The 12,360-nt window shown below is 39.6% G+C and overlaps 1 long non-coding RNA gene across 4 annotated transcripts in view; it reads left to right on the top strand.

Moving 5' to 3' along the window:
• LOC109136783 (uncharacterized) overlaps positions 1 to 12,360 on the top strand; it is an 83,702-nt gene that overhangs the window by 10,557 nt on the left and 60,785 nt on the right. The window contains exon 3 of one of the 4 annotated variants that reach the window (XR_002041488.2): positions 5,708 to 7,593. The exons of 2 other annotated variants lie outside the window; for them this stretch is intronic. This is a non-coding gene — a long non-coding RNA (uncharacterized LOC109136783). Of the gene's footprint in view, positions 1 to 3,036; positions 3,515 to 5,707; positions 7,594 to 12,360 lie in introns of those variants that run through there. One more of the 4 variants, XR_003461584.1, reaches the window with a different exon arrangement.

Below are 12,360 nucleotides of genomic sequence, written 5' to 3'. Positions count from 1 at the left end.
GGATTTGCCCGGGTAGTGAACAGGAAGCTTGAAGATAATGGTTCGAATGTGCAGTTGCAGTAGCTGCATACCACAAATGTGATTTATGTTACTGAGCTTTAGGAAACATTGCTGTAGACTGCTGCTAGTTTGACAGAAATTATGTTTTTATCTCAGTGGAAGTTCAGGTATATTAGGCAATTGTTTCCTTCAGTCTGTATTTAACACAAAATAAAAATAAGAAAGAAAATTCAATTTAAAAAAAATCCTAGAAAAAGCACAAAAAAAGCAATTTAAATGATTTAGAAATGTTTGTACAGTACTGTAAAATATTTTCTTTAGTTTAATGTTTCCTAAAAACTTAACTGACATGATGATCAGATTCGGTTTAAAAACGTTGAGACAGGGCTGTAAGTAAGTGTTGACATTTCTAAACATCTTTAGGTTAGGTTGCAATATTTGTTTATAAAATGAAGGTTTTGCATATGTAATTTTGATAGCCACACACTGCCCCGGTTCTGTATTTTTCCATTTCTGTCTACGCCTCTGAATAATAATTGTAACTACACTCCTATGACATTAAACAATATTAAATTGAAAGTAAAAAATTTTCTCTTGAGACCTTTCAAGCAAACCTGCCTTAAAATCAAATTTAAAAAAAAATATTAGCATTGTTGTATTATATATTTTTTTTCTGTGTGTTGATGGCACCCGACACAATCACAACATTGACTTAATTTGTTCCTGATTGACCTCTCGAGTGTGGAGAATGTGTCCAGCATGAAGGAGTGTTTTGTTGGTTGAAAGGAGCAGCTCATTGTCGAGCTTTAACTGGTTTGTGTAATCCCCTATAACCAATACCATGAAGCCTAAAGATTCTGAAAATCTGTTTTCAGCACATTTTGAGTAGGAGCGAACCTGGGAATTCTCCCTCTCTCTCTTCCTCTCTCTCTCTCCCTCCCCAACTCTGTCATGAAACAGAGCACCCCATTTCCATATCAATCGGATTAGTTCCAAGACCAGGGAAGTAGGAGTAATGTAAGTAACCGTACAAATTTAAATATAGGACATCAAAAACATTGTTAGGCATTCATTTATTTTTGAAGCAGCCCTGGCTCTCTGTGTCTCTCTGTGAAGATGAGATGAAAATGCATCTCTTCAATTTTATTTTCATTTTATTTTGAAATGTGCTGAACACCGCAGTATTTTAAACATTTCATGTGCACAATGGCGTCCCGCTGTTCTTGTGTGTTTAACCTCGTTTGTGAAATGAATATGTCACATCAAGCAATACATTTCAAAATGCAACATCAAAACAATTTCAGGTGGGCAGTGTTCACGCGAGCCGATTTTTATTTAAACATTTCTTCAGAAGCAGACTGTAAAATGGTGGAGTGACTCGTTTGGCACTGATGCGCAGTTATGCTTTAACATACAGTTTGTAATGTATTGGTACATATATATGCTTTTGGTGTATGAAGGGGAAAGAACATGCAAAAATAAGATTATTATCACCCAAATTACACATCTGCTTTATTGTTTACAGATTTTAAAATGGCAATAATAATTATCAATATATGGTGGTTTCAATGTTTTGATGACAGAGTAAACTCTGTGGAAATAGTCCACAAATCTAAAAGCTTGGGAGTGGTAAAGATGTTATTACTGTATGATATTAAATATTTTGTATCTATTGTATATGACTTAGTTACACACATTGTCAAATGACTTGTTTTTTTTTTTAAACATCAATAAAATAAAACAATTTGTATCAAAAGCTGTGTAACATTTCTTTAGAAAGTTCATTTCGAACAGCATTTTACAAAGATCCCCATGTCCGTGTATTGTGTCTGTGTATATTTGTGTGTGTGTGTGAGTCACGAAGAGATTATTCAGCAGTCTGTGACTTTGCTGACTGATGTGACCAGCCAGTAGCTCTCTGTCCGGATGAATAGATGGATGTCTGCCTGTGCTTCCTCAGCCCTTTATGACTTGCCCTGTCTCTCTGTAATTGAAAAACTAGCTCGGCTGTGTTGTCTTGGGATTTTTACCCCCCCACCCCCCTTTATAATGCAGCTTCAAAACAGGAAAACCAATAGTGGGAATAGACCCCCGAATGTAATTAATTTTGTGGGGGCGTGGGGGTGAAGGGGAGCGGGGGTTGTGGTTGGTTGGGGGGGGGGGGGGGGGTACTATTGGGGGGGTATATGGTGTGTACTATTATTGCAGGAGGAAGAATTCTAATCAGTTGCAGATTCCTTCCTGTTTGGTTAGCGTGACCGTGGCCAATTACAAGTGAACTCTGTGTTACAGTTTCACTTCCTGTGCTACCCAAAGAATGGACTGAGGCCGGCGCTGTAGAGCACCGGCAGGACGGAGGGAGACGGAGAAGAGAGGGAGAGAGGCGATATAGAGAGAGAGAGAGAGAGAGGGAGAGAAAGACAAAATAAGACACATGAAGATGAGACTGCAGGAAAGTAAACAGAGCTGAGGAAGGGGAAGAAAGGCAGGAAAAAAAAAAGAGGGAGGAGGGGGTTGAAATCTCAGGCCACATCTAAGGTGCACAGACATGAAGGCACATACGTCCTTTATCCACCTAATATAGAACATGACATGTGGTTTACAAAGGAAATGAAAGGATTTTGGACCTGACTTCTCTTGCTGCTTGAGCTGTTCTCAGGTAAAGCCTGAAACTGCAGAGCAACAGACCAAACTCGAGTCACAAATGCAATAACCCATAACTCAATCATTGCAGCGATGTTATCAAAGACACAATTTGGCATTGCTGTTTTTCCCCTAAATCGAATTAAACCACTGGACTAAACAACTGAATGACAATTGCTAAGGCATACCTGAATTTGCATAAGGTGTCCTCTTTTTTCTTTTTTTTTCAGCTCGTAGAAGTAACTCAATATGCCATGGTACTTCCTAGGAAATTTTCCATGCTTATTAAGCCAGATACTGCTTTTGCTAAAGGCTTTCCAAGCCAGTAGTTTACACCATATTACAACAACATGCTCAAAACGTCAATCATGCTCTTTCTTTTTTTTTTTCCAGGTCTTTTGCGGGATGTTTTCTTATTTTCAGAAAAAAATCTGCAAAAACACAAGATATGATAAGACAAACTTGCAACTGACACACAGAGAATTCCACTAACAATCAATTACAACATGACCTGCCAAAATGGTTCCCTTTGGCTTGATCCTGCTCCTCCATTCTCTCTTCTCTCACTCCAGAGGGGTCGATTCCCAGAGTTTCCCTCTGTAATACTTTTTTGGCATACTACTCTCCTCAATCCATCCCAGAGGTCTCTCATAATTCACTTTTGATATCATTGTTTAGTTGCAGAATTAGAGGAAGGGTGCACACTGGGATCAGACAGTCAGGACTGGAAAACGATTTTATTAACAGAATTGTATTGATTGCATGGAATCTTTGGCTTTGCCAGTACATAAAGATGTAATTATGTACTTATTCTCTGGTTGTATATATAAATATATGTGCTCCTTTTATACAGCTGTGACACTGTTGACAGATGAAATAAATACTGAAGCGATAAAAACATAAAAATACTGGAAGTGATGAGAACAAATTCCTTTTCTCTAGTAAAATTCCGGAAATCTGTTTTATATTACCAAACAGATGACATGACATTTATTACCATTTTCCAGCACAGTTGAAAACATCTCAAGGGGACCAATACCATAGCAGTTACAAGTGGAATAAACTGCTTAGAAGATGTTCGAGGGATGATGCACATAACTGGCAATATGAATGTGAATTCCCCGGGAAGCCTATTTTGCGCACACACACACACATACATACACACAGCGAACAACATGAGAAATGGGCAAAGAGCCACACTATTCAGTGTGAACTGGAGGGTCCAAGACGCTAAACTAATCCTAGTACCACAGGATCCCACTTCCAGCCTCGTCTTTTGCTGCAGCTGCCTGGAATCATTTCACAAACACAAGGTATTCCTGGAAGAATTGATTCTGTTAGATAGTGCATTGATCACACACATCGCCTGCAGACAGAAGATGGCTTTACAAGCAATAAGATGGGAGACAATTATATTATTTTAGTCAAATAAGACAGAGTACAAGCACTGAGTGCCAATAGCCGAGGCAGGAGGGGTGGGGGGTGTGTGTAAGGCACAGGCGGCCCCCTCTGCGGCTGCCTCGGTGTGTTTGTGCTCCATCCTCAAGTGGCACGGTAATCCACTAAACTTTCCTCCACCCGCTTCTCTCAATGCAATCAGGATGCGAAGGCTCACCAGTGATTGCGTTCATTTGTAAAAGCATCCAAGCCAAAATTGAACCCCAAGGCTGATAAACTATAAAGATGCTGATCAGATCGCGGCTAAGGAGTCCGCACTTGAGGGCACGAGGTGTCAGGGCTGGAGCCAAAAGAGCAATGACTCTGTATACCTCACTCGGAGCCAGGCGGCTGCCCCGGAATACAAACAAGAGGAGAGAAAACACATAAAAACGACAACAAACTGCAGTTGGATTTTTCATCCCCCAGCATCTTTCAGAGAAGGAAGGTATTATCTGTTCAGTAGATTAGCAGTTTTTCAGATCTTGTTTTTTTTTTTTTCTCTCTCCCCTATTTTATCGACTGGATTGGTAAATTGGGTACATTTATTGTTTGAGCTTTAGCAAATGTATTGTATTTTATTGATGAGCTCGGAGTGAATTTCATAATGCATCTCAGGAAAAGTAGAAGCCCAAAAGAGATACTGTTCAGTGGAGTCATATGTTTTCAGCCCTGCAACAGAATATTATAACCGATTTATCAGAATGAAAACAATACATAACTCTGCAGCGCTCTCCAGGTCCAATCCATTCTGTTTCTATCGCATGCTCCACAGTACTGCCTGTTGTCACTGCACTTCAAGAGTTACCGCAACTTCTTTTTGTCTGCTTTACTGTTATTTCTCACAGCTATTGCATTGTCTCACGCTAAATGAACAGTGTCATTACTTTAAACACACATCTCTGCCTCTGCTAAAGCACAAAGATTGAGGACAGACAGAGACAGAGAGGAAGAAAGAAAGAAAGGGAGGATCTGAGGATGTTTTTTCCCTCTCCATCCTCGTGGCCCCAGTGCGTTAAATGTCAAAGAGCAGTCAGCGGGAGAGACTGATTCCAGGAGGCGATGTGAATGGGACGATTGAAGACCCGCTTTGATTGACAGCTCTTCCTCTCTTGCTCTGCCCTGAGGGTGATTGACAATGTGGTTCATCTCACATTTTGTGACTGAGCTAATCCAGTAAATTCCTACCAGACGCAGCACAACTCAGCAGAGACCTGCCGCTCCTTTCCCAGGTGGAGTTTTTATTTTATCTCTCCTTCCCCAAAATAAATATGTTTTTCCATCTGTGGCACTGAAAACAAACCAGGAAGGGGGGGGGACTATAATTAAGTGTAAGTACATAATTAAGCGAATTTAGAAAAGTGCTAGTTTTCAATGAATTAAAATGTAGACTAATTACATGTGGGAATTAGCCTGCTGTTGTGCTAGTGATTAATATTGTCATAGGTTACTATCTCAATATGCTGCCAGTTGGAAATGGGATCACCTTACTGGAACGATTGATCTCTTGCCAAGTTCAATAATTAATTGACTCAACAATCACTGACACACACAGCTATCTCACATGCCGCCCCAAAGGTGCGCCGCTCGTCCTCTTGACCTTGCACCTGTATTTTGATGTGTGCAGGTTCCCAGGAATGGCTTCCGTTGCACCGCAGCTGGCTTTTCAAAGAGGAGGGAAGACGCAGGAACAACAACAACAACAAAAAAAAAGAAAAAAAAGAATGAACTCACAAGAGTTTCTTCACTGTTTTAGGGCGTGCAATCACGAGCCAGTAGTGTTAACGCATACTTCTTGACAGCCGCGACCCACATTACCACAGCTACCCAATAAGACGTGCCGTGTGAGAAATATTTGACGCTTTCATTAATCATCATTCCTAAATGATCACTCTGTGAGGGTATGCATTTAAGCGTGATTAATTGCAGAGCGAGCCTAATCAAGCAATGAATTACCTGCCTAACCTTTTGCAGGAGGTTGGTGTTAACCTCAAGTCAAAGCAGTGGAACCCAGCGTGGTTAACTGTGTCAAGGAAAATTAAGGAGAGACAATAATGAGAATCAGTTATAGACCCTGTTTTTAAAGAAAGGACACCCATTGTGGTTAGGTAATCTGAGACCTCAAAAGAAGTACTACGGCATGAAAGAAATACATATTTAGAGGTTTTCCCCCAATAGAGGTCAAATGTTGTGAATAGAATAGATTACATACACCCTACTGCTCTACAAACCTCAATATTTGTCAGTGTTTCAAGATACAACATGTTCTGAATACGTGAACCACAACCCTGGCTTTGCTTCTCGATTGCACATACTGGTTTCATAACTTTCAACCGCCTTTATGTGTTGATTCATGATTCCTGCTGTTGAACTCGGCAGATAAGTTGAAGGAAGTTATTTTGTCGCTTTTTTTTTCTCCATATCCAATACTATATTCAATGATATATTCTCATGTATGATTAAGTGCAGCAGGGTCGATAATTCTCCGTCATCATGCACTTGGCTCCTGTGTTCTGTCTAAGCAGAGCCCCACGAGACAATACCCCAGTGTGTGCAGATCAGGTGTTTACCTTATAAGCACGATGAAAGACTCTCTAACCAGTTGTGACAATGGCAAAGTGAGATAATAGCCCACCGAGATGATTCAAGAGTGACTTGTGCAACCACCAAGCTTGTATGGGGCATTGCACACTCTAAATGGTATGCTTTTGAAGTCAGACAAACTGAAGGGTGTGGTCGACTTTGTCTGGTCCACTTCACTGTGCTTCATTATTGGCTCTCTGTTTATGCTCAGAATCATATATATTCCTGTGTTGGGCCGACTTTTTTTTATTTTTTTTATTCACGATATTCAAACACACAGAATGTGACCAGATCCTTGAAAAGAGAATAAATATTGCATTACAATATACCCCCATCATTTGACTCCTGCTTCAGAGTCAGTACTCATTAGAGGCAAATATTTTGTTCACACACAAATGAGGCCTTAATAATTGCACGATTTTATGCACAATTCAAATTCAAATCATTCCTTCTTGACACAGCCAATACATCTGTCATGCGGCTCCTCGTTTTTTTGTTGAATAATTAAAAAAAGAAATAGAGAAACATACTAATGAGAGAACCTTACTTGAGGGCTTTGCCGCTCCACTGACTATCATATTAATGTATTCCTGTGTGAATTAAACGCATCATCAAACACCTAAGTTCCTTCCATATTTTCCTCTGAAGACGAGGGCTGGACACCGGTGTCTACCTTGCCCTCTGCAAAAATGAAGGGCATTCTTCATTATTACACCTCTTGTGATTACTTGTTAATAGCCATGTACTAAAGGTCCCTCTCCAAATTGACAAAAACACTGGGAATTTAGCTTTTTATGAGAATGACATTGTTTCGGTCAATGATTAAGTCATTAAGATATGTTAAGGTGAATTTAAAGTGATATGTAGATTTATTGCACCCCACTAGCTTTGTCTTTCTCCAGTTTTTAGGTCTGTAAATGTTTAATATTTATATAAAAAAAATCTCTTTCATGATCTATGAGTGACTGTAATGTCTGTTTTTTTGTCATGTTATTAAAAAGACACATTATCCCCAAAGTTTGTAGGTACAGTAGATCTTCTTGTGAACACCAGCCGTCAACGGTAGGATTTCTCCGTCTCTTTCTCATCCTTTCTCTCCTTTTCTGCCTGAAGCTCTGGTGACTGCCAGTGTAATCTGTGCCTGACCTTTCTCCACCTCCTTAAACCTCTCTCTGTTCCTCCCCTCGTTCCATCTATCCATTCATCCCCGTCTTTCCCCCTCTACTCACCACAGATTGACAGTCATCAGAGCTCCTTTCTCTCTTTGGCTGACAGCTTGAACCGGCTCATTAAGGCAAATTGGGAACGGGAGACTAAACTGAGCATGCAGAGTTATTTTAGAGGCCGCTTTGTGACAGAGCAAACATGCCAGCTCATGCTCCATATAATGGCTTGTCCGGGGTTGAAGAAATATGTTAGATTTAATTATCATAATAGACCATTAGTGCTGTGGTACTAAATGGGTGAGGTCTTGCAGTTAGTGTGCCAGAAGAGTTTAGAGATAAGTTCAGTTGATTTGTTTTTTAAAATCTGAAACATACAACAAGAGGAAAATCGGGTTTTTCAAAATTCGTACACAGACGCCAAACAAAGGCACAGAAGGTACAAAGCAACAAAGCATGCAGTTAAGGTGGAACTGTTAGTTTGAATATTTTTAATAGATTTGCCCATAGGTGTTAGAGAGCAAAGCAGGCAATGTGTGATTGATCACGTCCCACAGGGGCGACAGCCAGCATGCCATTTATACACAACAAACGGTGTTGGCTACACTAAACTAAGCTCACACAACCTATGCAGATAGCACAGTCTTTCATTTTAACATGTGCATGCTAAACCTGGCTGATAAACGATTTGCCTAGCAGCACTTCCGTCCATATTTTATCACGGCAGACAATGCTCGGTGGCGTTGCCAGACTTGGTGTATATCCAGTATTTAGGCGAAAAAGCTTCTCCTCAACCCCTCAACAGCTTGGCTCCCATAATTAACTTCCACAGGACTGATGGGAGCCTTAGTCAGAGGCAACAGGAATAGAATACAATAGATTAGAAAAGAAGAGGTGCAAAACTGGTTGAAGCAGACAAGTTAAAAAAAAAAAACAAACCCCAAAAGAACACGAGACTAACAGCATCCAGACAAAGATTACATTTGACAGACAGAGGTCTTGGGTCAGTTATGCTTGAAGCTTATTCCTTGTTGCACAGATAACCTCCGTCATACAGCAAGCTCCTGTTGAGGGCAGAAATGGCTGAAAGGATTAATGAATGTTTATACTTAAAGCTTTGCAGTTGCTAAACAAGCTGAAAACCTTTAAGCCGTGGCACGCCGGCATCGTTTTAAGCCAGTATTCTGAATGTGGCAATTTTTGCCAACAAATATGAGCAGGGGAGAATGTTAACTGTTTTATCCAGAGGCGATGGTGTCTGGTAAATCTGGAGCTTTTTTTTTTTTTTTTTTTTTTCTCAGAATGATTTTTTTTTTTTTTTTTTTTTTACTCAGACTGATTTTTTTTTTTTCCTTTTTTATAGAAGAGTGCTTCCAAATTTGAAAGATGAAGTAAACAAATGTTGTAGTCACAGCCCAAAATAACTTGTTTTCAAATTCAGTATTTTCTCATTACATTACATGTTTCTTTTATAGCTTTACATGCATAAAAACATTGTAAAAACAATTTGTGGAACACATACAAACCAACATATTGCCATGTTTTTACAGTGAATAAACACACTGTAAACGATATAACAAGGTATGATGTAATGACGTTAAAATATATATAAAACATACACTCACACACTTGGTGTTGACTGACCTGTCCCCTCTTTGCACACACTCTTACACACACACATACTATACACTGACATCAGAGCAGCCTCTGCTCTTCCTCAGTCTAACCTTAACCAGACAGATCTTCTTCTTCTCGAGGCCCCCGGGTGACTTCTCCTCTCCTTCTGATTGGACGGATCCTGTGCATGCTTTTTGTTAAAAAGGGATCATTAATAGCCCGCGTACGACCTCTGACCACCCCTTTAAATCATTAGCCGGCCAACTGATGGTTTCTATATACGGTCCCCATAGGAGATCTTAAAGAAGAGAGGAAGACTTTATTATTATGAAGCTGTTGCGACACTGGAGTTGATATGTTGGATTTAATTAGTTACTGGACCATTTAAAATTAAACAGAGGATAAATGATGAACTTCAATAAAAGAATGACATCTTAACTGGATTTCTTCTATATTTTTCAAACATGAAAAAAAAAAACTTAAAGAGGATTTAATCCATATTAATTTGAACTTTTAAGGGCACATACATTTGATAATAATAAATATATATCAAATGCCAGATAAAATAAATAAAACAATCAAAACAGTTAAATCCATATTAATTATTGATGTGACAATACTAGTCATTTCTTACACAGGGAGATTGACGATTGACATTTTTTTTCTAAATGCATGGTGAGAAAAAAAATAGAAATAAAGTGAAAAAATAAATAAAAGTTACATTTTGCACACAGGCCTGCTTGCATACAAGTGTCAGTGTGTTCATCCACATGTCTACCCATCTGTGTGTATGTGTGTGTATGTATATATAAATGAGATAGGAGTGTATCTCCCATTCAGTAACCTATCACTTAAATCTGGCTGCGGGGCACAAAGTCCATTTGTCACGTCACGCTTTTGTTATCGCGCTGCTCTTCTGAGAAAACAAACAACAAAGCACACAAAGAGACCTCCACAGAAAAACCGCTGCCTCATCCAATGAGAGGTTTGCATTAGATATGATGGGAAGAGGAGGAGAGCTGAGGCGCTGTAGAGGAGGAGGTGGTGGAGGATGTGTGGGGGGGGATGTGTGATTAAATGCGTGCGTGTTTGAGTGTCACTGTGTGAGCGGGTGTACGGCATGTGTTTGTGAGTTTTCATAATGTGCGTGTGTGTATTTGGTTGTGTATGGGAGGTGTGTTAGGAGGATACCCGGAGCCTTGCCGTACCGTCCTGTGCCTAAATCATGTGTACAAGCTGTTTCCAATAAACTGTTAAATTTGATAAAGAGGTCTGGTATTATATTACAAAGCCCACAGGGCACTCGGACCTCTGCTATCATGAATACATTTTGCCTGATAATAATGCTGTGACTTCAATCGCTGCCACAGGAAAAACTGCTGCCCTTCTGGAAATCAAGTTGCGAGGCAGGGTGACACCTGTATAAATGGACAGGTGATGAGATTATAATATATTTATGCTTTCTGGGTTAGCGTTAAGGGACTTCTACAAGTGAGCGTGAGTAACACAAGGGACTGGAGGGCACGACTGGGAGTGCCATGGGGGGCAAATCCTCTCACCTCACAAAGAAGGCCTTTTATTCATGAGGGAAAAGCTGCAGAGATATATACAGTGGCATTTGGTTCTAAGTCATTGTAGCTGCAGCGGGGTGTGCATGATATCAAAGATCTTTTCCAGTTAGTTTATAGGATAGTTTAGAGGATCCTTATTTTTTCCACAGAAGTGAAATTAATCAATGAATAAAAAACACATATATGGTGTTACTACTGACTTTAAATGAACATGTAAATGCAAAAAAATCACTGGGTCAAAATTGGCACAGTTCAGGTCAATATGGCACAAACTACTTGGTTAACATTAACCAGTACCATTAACCATTAACCAGCGGGTAGTTATGATCCAGTGTACATGAACACTAACACATGCAGGGTAGTTAACCCAGTATTGCATTGGTGCAAACGGATCCAAACAAGGTCAATTTTTGACCCAGTGATTTCGAATGTATAATATCAACATTTTAAATGAAATGATTTATCAATATGATAAATATAGGAGATCAGACGTCTCGACAGCTTTACACAGCTGGAAAAACATGCACACACGGACACCAAAACAAGAAAAAAAAGATTCCTGCTATTCCGGGATATAAGAATTCATAGCAGGAGTGTTACTTGGTATTCCCGACTGCACCAGTCTGCCCCATATCTCTGGTCTCCATACAGTATCAAGGTAGCTAAGAAGGTAGGCAGGTGATGAATGTTCAGTAATTGTAAGAGTTCAGTGGTAAAAAGATTCAAATCCATGACAGTGAGAAATGGAAGAGAGCCCCGGGGGAAATTTCAGGCTGTGAGGAAGTGCATCCAACCTGTCTAAATAACAGATCACACCTCAACTTGGTCACTTGCTCAGAACGTGCTCTCTCATATTAGAAATGTGCCTTTATTGCAAATGAGCGTGGCTGTGCAATCCAGTACCGCAGCTTGTTTTTATTACACAAGTATAAAATAGTATTCAAGCTATTACACACAACAAATCATGTAAGACTTTTAGTAAGATTGAAGTTACTGCAAATAAATTGTTAAAAGCTCTGCACTATTTGTATAATTATGAGACAAATGAACTGTTGAAGAGCTGACAGTCATGTCTAAGCATGCGTACAGTATAAGTGAATGATTCTGTGTGTGTCTTATTGCACGTGTGAAAGTTGTGTATCTATGCGTATGCATGATAATAAATAGCTATACACACTTACAGTAAGGAATGCATGAAGTGTGTGCTTGTTATCTAAAAAACTCTTGTTTCTCGTAAGCCTTTGGCTGTTTGTCGAGATGTACAGAGTGTTCTTCCTCAGCACTTAGTGGTCAAATGAAACTAATCACATTAATTTAAACCTTAACCAATAATCTGCACCTTATTT

Source organism: Larimichthys crocea, chromosome XXIII, assembly GCF_000972845.2.
Source record: "Larimichthys crocea isolate SSNF chromosome XXIII, L_crocea_2.0, whole genome shotgun sequence".
Lineage (NCBI taxonomy): Eukaryota > Metazoa > Chordata > Actinopteri > Sciaenidae > Larimichthys > Larimichthys crocea.
The sequence above is the reverse complement of the archived record's forward strand: the minus strand, read 5'-3'. Positions and strand labels throughout refer to the sequence as shown.